An 8,339-nucleotide genomic window follows, 5' to 3' on the forward strand; every position below is an offset into this window, starting at 1 on the left:
CTGACCTCGGGGACATCAGGAGAAGTTGTTGGCTTCTGCTGAGCAATTCACACCCACATCCCCACAGCCTGATGGTGCCTGGAAGGATGGCTATGGATGAACTCTGGAAGATGGACGGTGCTTCCCCCTTCCTGGTGCTCTGCAGACACCTTGCCCAGCCATCATCCACAGGCAGAAACCCCACCAGTGCAGCACACAAGCACTTCCTAACGAGACAGACACAGAGATCATCCCTGACCTCTGCCAGCAAACAAGCCAGGGGGTCTGAGTGGCAGATGGAAAGTGGTGGGCAGAGTCACTGCTTAGCATAACTTAGTGAGGGTGACTTGCCAGCAAGTGCTAGGCAGGACAGGGCAGCTTTTTACTGCAACTTGCAGATTCCTGAGAGCCAGGACCAGCCATCTGCAGTAGCTGTTGGCTGCTGTAGCTGCAGATAACTCTGGCTGATATGCCACAAGTGATCTTTCTCCCTAGGGCTGCGGAGCTGCTGCCACGGGGCCACTCGTCCTGGCACTTACTGGAGCTGTTGCAGGGCTGCTGTGAGCATGTGGCATGTGGTGGTTCTGGCGGGCTCGGTCCAGTGTGTACACAGCCTCTGTGGCCACAAGTGATTGTAGTACCTGATGAGTAATTCCTCTGCTTCTTTAAGGAAATCTTTATAGAAACTTTTTTTTTCTTTTTTCTTTTTTTTTTTTTCCCCAGTAGTCGCATGAGGATCTTCCAGCCTACTTCTAGACCTCCCCATGAATACACAGCAGAACTGCAAAAAATGGGACCGAGCTGAGGTGAGGAGATACACAGAGCTGTGTTCATAAATATCCTTGTTCCAAGTTTTACTGAAAAATAAATCTACAAAGCCGGAGAGCACCTTGGCCAGGTCTTATAGGACTTTGGCTTCACGTTTTCTTGGTATACAGATTGAGAGAACCTCCTGAGAAATACTGTTTAACATCTTCTTTGGTTACTAATTGACTGGGATATACTTCATCATCCTCATTTAATAAAAATACATCAGTCTGCCTCTTTCTAAATACAGAAGTGGAAGTGCTAACTGCATGTTTCTGCCCATTCTGCATCATTATTAATGATTTATCATTGTCATCCTTTAATAGGCTTATATCATGATTAGGTTTTCTTTTGTTCTTAATAATGCTTAAGGATCATTAAGAAAGAGAATTCATGTGCACATGTCACTGGGTGAAGAGACACCCTTAAAGCAGGGGAGCAGTTCTGGGTGGATAGCGGGAGTGTGGGAGGGATGGCTGGTTGCATTTAGCAGCACCGACCATATTATAAAATCATCAGTCAGAGAGGAATTGTTTCTTTTTGTTTATTTTAACATTATTTTCCATGGGGACTGCTGCTAGGGGCTGAAAGGCATGTCTAAGTTGTTTTTATTTTTTTATTTTTTTTTTCCTAATGCAAACATTGTTTGGTATTTCTGTTGCACACAAGCTCTTTCCTTCCTCTTGTTTGGTATTTAAATATATGGATGGCTTGTGATTAGGAGCAGGTGGAGGGGGAGAGCAGGACAAAGTGATTTTAAGTCACTCCTCTTTTGTGCCACCATCTGTTCCTGGGCTGGAGTGAAACTGAATGCACAAAAAACTGCTCGGCACCATAACTTTCCCAAAGAAAATGAGGATGATCAGGAGAATCCCAAGGGACGTGGGCCTGATGGGAGAGGTCACACCCTCCTCCTCTATACCCTGACAGATTGCTGCGCTGCTTTTCTGCTCAGAACAGACAAGCGCCATTTATTAATTATGGGTTGTTCTGCTGCTGAACCTAAAAATCAGGACCCCCCTGTGCTCGGTGCTGTATTAACACGGAGCTCAGAGGCAGTCATTGGCCCCAAAGACCTTACAGTTTGCATGTAAGAATAAAGAAAACAGATGGATGCAACAAACCGACTGCAGGAGCATGAAGTAACCATGAGACAATTATGATCCGTTAAACTATTCAGGTCAGGAAATGCGCTGCAATACTATCCTCAATTGAAACACTAGAAGGATGCTAAATGGGCAGAGGGCAGAGTGTAATGATTAGATTTGGGACAATGGATCGAACGTTCTATTACAGAGACTGCCGCAGGATTTTTAATGACCAGTTGTGATCATGGTTTGTGTTTTACATACTGCCCAAGGAAATCCCATCTCCAGCTGCTTTATACCTTCTCAACGTGCACCTTGCAAAGGCCTGGACACAGCCATACAGGCTGGTATTTAACAACTACATTAATTTTGATGAGATAGTGTGCAATAACAAAGCAGCAATCAGCATGCACATCCTAGGAGTTGAGCATCTCGCTTCAGAAAACAGCTTTTTCCTTGCTGCAGTCATCTTTGCAAAATTACCAGCCACTCAGAGACCTAAAAGAACTGGAATTTTTTGGGGAACAGGCTCAGGATGCTCCAAGAGCATTTCCTCACCATGTCTGTAGGTCAGCTCAAGGTAAGGGACCTTGAAAATACCTAGCTGAGCTTCTAGCTTTGGCAGTGATGTCTCATGATGCTGTGGATGTAGCACCTGGCACAAGCAAGCCCAGTGCTTGCTCTGACCCCAGATTTGGTGCAGTGGTAACTGGGCCTCTTCTACTCCTGCACCATCTGCTGCTCATTGCCTGTGACCTTGCCACAGCTTCACTCTCTCCTCCAAAGCTGCCAAAGGCTGTGGTGAAGTGTAGAAGTACAGTTTTGCTCCCATCTTTTCCACTGGCACCGTCCCCTCAGAGACATTGCAGAAGAGGGACCTGATGGACAGAGGACGAGGAGGCCCAGTTCTCCCACCTTGTCACCAGCATCAGGGCTACATCTGTCCCAGGCTTCCCCAGTTTGATTTGGACAGAACCTAAATGGAGGTCAGGATAAAAGTGCTGAGCCCACAAACTGGAGATGAGCAAGGTGTGTGCAAATGTCTGCAGCCCTCCTGGGAAGGGACACCCCGAGCTCTGGGTGCTCCCTCCTGTCCAGCCCCTGCTCACTCAGTGCAGAGCAACACTAGGCACGAGAGCGTGGTGCCCATTGGAGAAGACCTCTGTGGACATTCCCACAGAATTGAAGACTGGAGATACCACCAATCCACTAAGCTCTTGAGTGCTTTCCACATCTGTCCACCTCAAGGGAGTCTGAGGTCCTTCAACATCTGAGTATTGGCTCCTAACAGGACTGCTCGGAAGGTGATGCTGGCCTGAGGTCTTTAATGATGCCTGATGCAAATATCCAGCTAATTAGGACTAAGCAATGATGGCCCTTACAGGCTTTGGATAATTCACTAGTCAGAGCAAAGTGCCTGCCTGTTGCTGGAAAGAGCCTGCCCAGACCGTGGGGTTCAGTGTACTCCAACTCACCTTCTATAAATGTTGGAGTTGGCTCCAGCTTATTGTTGCTCTTCAGAGTTTTATGCCTTTTGGTCAGGGACTCAATGGTCTTTAGACTCCATGTTGGTCCACACAGCCCAATCCTGACAAAAACTGTTTAATGCCTTATGCAAGTATTAACAAATTCCAGCCAGAGATGCTGAGTTGAAGAACCAAGCTAATTTCATGTGCTTCTCCAACACCCCATTATGACATTTATGACATATTTTTCTGTTTAGAAGGATGATTTTTTCCAGATGCTAGCACATCTAAAACTACCTAATGAGATTTCCACAGATGTAGAACTTAAAACCATCTACGGTATTTTTATTTTTCTCTCTAAGTGATGATGCTTTCCAACTGAAACATTTCTCGAATAAAGCACTAGAAACAGTTGAATGTGTATCAGATTCGTAGACAGAGGAGCTCGTTCATTAGAAGGCAGGTATTGTGATTGAGTCTTGGTGTCTCTGCCACTTGATTTGAAATCAGTTTTATTTTCTGCTTGTTTGGTGTTGGTCAAGATTTGAAGAATTTCAGAGCCAGAGTTTAGGATTCAGGGAGTACTTGAAAGGCTTTGCAGCTCTTCTCTGCAGTAACACCACCTCCTTCCACAGTCCACTTTCAGCTTTGCACACTGCAAGGCAGCTGTTATGGACCATGTTTTACACTGGGGAAAGACAGGAACAGAAAGATGAAGTGACTTTCCTGGGGTCACCCAGAGAGTGTACAGCAGACCTCAGGAAAACACAGGACTCCTCTGTGTTGCTCAGAAAGTCTGGGAACAATTCACCACCCACACAGCCTGTGCTTCTTACTACTGCAACTGGAAGCTCGTAGTGTGTCCTTACAGGACTGGTGGAAATAACAGCCCTGCCCAATGGGTGAGTCTTCCTCTTCTCTCCATGAGTGGGAGAAGCCTGTGTTTCCTTGAAAACAGTTGATGCCTTCTTTGTTTTGTACTTTTGTCCTTTGGGGAACAGTGATGACGAGTGGTTGGTTCAGGATGGATTCTACTCCTCTTCTCCGCTCCCTGCTCTTCTTCCCTTCCCCAGTTTGCCCACTTTGTGGGAGGAAACCGGGCGATGAGTGTTACCCCACCAGAGGGACAGTGCAAGGTCATTTAGGGTCCTCAGAAGAAAACTGAGGAGATTTAACACAGTGGATATTTATCTGAGCCCTAGCAAGGGAGGATGTTTATATCCATTCTGGATGGCCACTTTCACCACTTTTCTTCTTTGAATTTTGCTTTCCTAATGCCGCTGATGAGACATATAGTTTGTTCAGGAACAGGAAAAACATTTGACTCCATGAGAGCCATTCCCCTTGTGAATATTGAACAATGCAAGTAAAGGATCCTGCATTATCCCGTGGCTGGCACTGGGCTTACTGGCTTGGGTGGGATGCCCAGGATGCTGAGACATGGGAAAGCTGTTTAATCTTTCATTGGGTGGGTATAAATCTTGCTATCTACTGCTTCTCTACATTTCTCCTGCTTTCACACAGAACAATTATTATATTCTTTCAGTGAAGAATGGCCTCTATTACACTTAAAATAAATTGCAGCATTGTCTGGAAATATTTAAGCTGAATCTCTCTTGCTCTTGTAAGAGCAGAACACCCACAACCAAGGAAGGGAGGCCGGGCTGTTCCAGCACTGAACTCAGCCTTGCAGATGTCTGTCACCTGTTTCTAAGGAAATGTGCAAGTGTTTGGGAAAGAGCTAGGCTTCGTTGTTATTGTGGGAATCTGAAACCACTCTGAACTTTGCCCTTCTATCCCCTTTACAATTTTTTTCCTTTTTTTTTTTTTTTTTTAAAGAAGAGGAATTGCTAGGCTCATACTTCACTAACTGGTTTGCATTAGGGCTCTATTCTGCAAAATGCCAAGTGATCTCAGCTCTTGCCCAAGCTGAAGTTGCTAAGGCCCTTGCCAGAACTGAGCCATGAGATTCAGATTTGGGCCATGAGCTAGAAGTCAATCTCCAGCTCATGTTAACTGAACTCTTCAGACAACGCCCCGCTCCTGGCTTCGGAAGGGTGTCGCTTGGCACGACACATGGTATTAATACATAAGAACAGACTGTACCTGCAGCAGCTTTCCATTCGTGGGGCCTGCACCTCTTGCCTTACCAGGCAGTGTGCTGGGCAGGAGGGCAATGGAGAGTGTGCCTCCTACCTGCTGGTGGGGGCTGTGAAACAAAAACCTCTTCAGCCCCCATGGAGAAAGCCAAAGGCTGGATGCCTGCAGAACTGGAGTGGCAATCTCAAGTTCCAGACCAAGGCTATGCTACTCTTTTCCACCTTGCGCCTACAGCACACAACTCCTCTCTCCTCTCCATCTCTAGCATTGCATTCCTTCACCCCCCCTGGCTTGGCACGTCACTGTGCTTCTAGAAATGTGAAAACCTTAGCAAGCAGAAAGTGTGGTATGAGGCTCATCATCAGGAATCTTCCCAAATGCTTGCTACTGTTACGAAGGAGTCTGTCCTTCTCAGCCCTAGCAAAATCATGTCTGGCAGGAGCTGCTTTCCAGGCCCCAAACTGTGTGGGCAGAGCTCAGCCGACTCCACCTCTTCATGGGGAGCAAACTCTGCAGAGCTGGATGTTGCTTTACAGGCGAGGCGCTGCACATCAGTCACAACCTCATGGACACCAAGCTTAATAAATGAAGAGCAAGACCAAGACAATCATTCAAATGCTGTATTGGGTGGGACTGCCAGCTGAGATCATGTTGGATCCAGAAACAGGTTCATGGCCCAGCTAACAAAAGAAGTATGGGTTTGCTTGGAGTTAAAATCAGCTTGAATATATGCCTACCACTCACTCAGTGGAATGTTTGTGGTGTTAGAAACCATCTTGAAGAGGGTGTGAATATTGTGTACCTTTGCATTTTGTGTAATAAAACAGTTCCTGGTCAGCTACTCTGTCAGTGAAGAATTATGCATCCACTGCTTTGCATGATTAATCAGATGTCAGGATGTGGGTGCTCTCCCAGCATATCATCCCATGGCAGGCAGCAGTGCATTTACAAATGTAGAAAGAAAAAAAAAAAAGCAATAATAGGAAAAAGAATTATTTTTATGTGTACTTGTCTTAAGACATATTTTTCCATTCAGTAATTTGAAAAAAAAAAAACATCTGGAAAAAATCATATTATGGACAAGGCGTGTCATGACATTTACAGCAAATATTTTTGCTGCTAGTATCAAAACCAGCTCTTTGCTCTATCAAGGCCTGAATATTCATACACACATAAATGTTCAGTAAATAAAAGGGCCTCTGCAGAAACTCAGCGCTGGGCAATCCTGCGCTCTCAGCATTCACATTCTCATTTGTTTATACTTCTCCCAGAACCATATTTTTTGCGTCTCAGATGTAAGTGCCTGTAGTTCCTTTCCATTTGCCCTTTCAAGGCTCATGAGAATGACAGTAAATGGTACAACTGTGGAAGAAGTCCTGGTGTAAGTAAAGGTATCAAGAGTTTATGAGGTTATCAGCACAAATGAGGCAAATTTTCAAAAAAAAATCACCAAGATGATTTATAATCATGGGCAACCTTGTTCAGCCAGCAGAAGAAATGAAATGTGTGCCACGTGCACCAGGTTTTGAGAGGGAGAAGAGAAAGAAACCAAGTGGCTAGAAGATGGCTGGAGCCTCACCACGATGTGGTTGGGCCCTGAAAGCTGACCTTGGGCAGGGGTTTGTGGGGCTGGATAACAGCTCCCTTCTCTTTGGCACTCATACTGAGGAAGAAGGGGCTCAATAAAGGCTCTGTGCACCTTTTAAGTCCCAAGGCTAAGATATGATTTACAGGAGGTGTAAGCCTTGCACGATGTCTCCCCATGTAGGCAGGTTGTGTGCCCAGCACCCACTCGGGGGCTCTGCAGGCTGTACACTTTCCCCGTGGGGCACCCAGAACATGTTCCTGGGGCGTTGCAGTCCGGGATCCCTCCAGGTGTTATCTATCCGCAGCCCTCTCCAAACCAGCAGCTCTGGGGCTACCATTTCAATAAGGAAAGTGCCCTGAAAAGGTGAACAGGAGTGGAATGTCAGCTCTGTTAGGGTGGCGGAAGGAAATGATGGCTTCGGCTTACAAAATAGGGACAGGGGCAATGGTGACGCTGACAGCCAGGTGTTCCCAGGGTGTTCAGATGCACAGGTTTCCCTAAGACTAACCTCCACCTGTTGAGAGGTTATGGACCGCAATGTCCACAACCACTTGTAATGTCCATTTAGCACACGGACTTTAAATGCATATACATCATAGGCTTTGAATGTCCCTCTAAAAATGTAATCTAAAATATTAAATAAAACTACAGAAACCATAGGGTAGTATTTATGTATTTCTTTATTGTATGTATTATCATGCTTTTAAAATCTAAAACGTTCTAGAAAGTGTTTTGCACAGATTTTGAACATAACCTACTGTTTTAAACAATGCATATTGCAAATATTACAGTTAATTTTAAATATATTGTTTTTTAAAATCTCCTGAGTACTGTCTCTTAAAGTGCCTTCAGAAAACATGGAGGCAGCAGACAAGCAGCTGTTACTTTTAGTCCAGGCTCAGAAACCCTGGATATACCAAAATCTCCTTGAGATGGCAACGTGGTAATTCTTAATCGCAGCATGTTACTACTTTGACAGAAAGGAAGAGTGTTTCTTTCTCTGGGAGGAGGGTCAGCTGAAATGAATCTCCTTAACAAAAATCAATACTCCAAAATTTGAAATCAGTTGATGCAACTATCTGCTATTCAACTGGCTTATTAACAGACCCGACCAATCAGCTCCGTGTGCTCCCTGTTGCCAAGTTGCCTCCATAAACAAATTGATTAATTGATTTTTTTTTTTTTACTTTTTTTCCCAAGGCCTTTTAGTGTATAAGCAGGTCAGGCAGCTATGATTTCATTTTGCTCATCTACTCAGCACTGGCTTTGTAAATCAGTTTGTAATCCCAGTTCTTCATCTCAGAGATCAGC

The sequence above is a fragment of the Anser anser genome (assembly GCF_964211835.1).
Source record: "Anser anser genome assembly, chromosome: 14".
NCBI classification, from domain to species: domain Eukaryota; kingdom Metazoa; phylum Chordata; class Aves; order Anseriformes; family Anatidae; genus Anser; species Anser anser.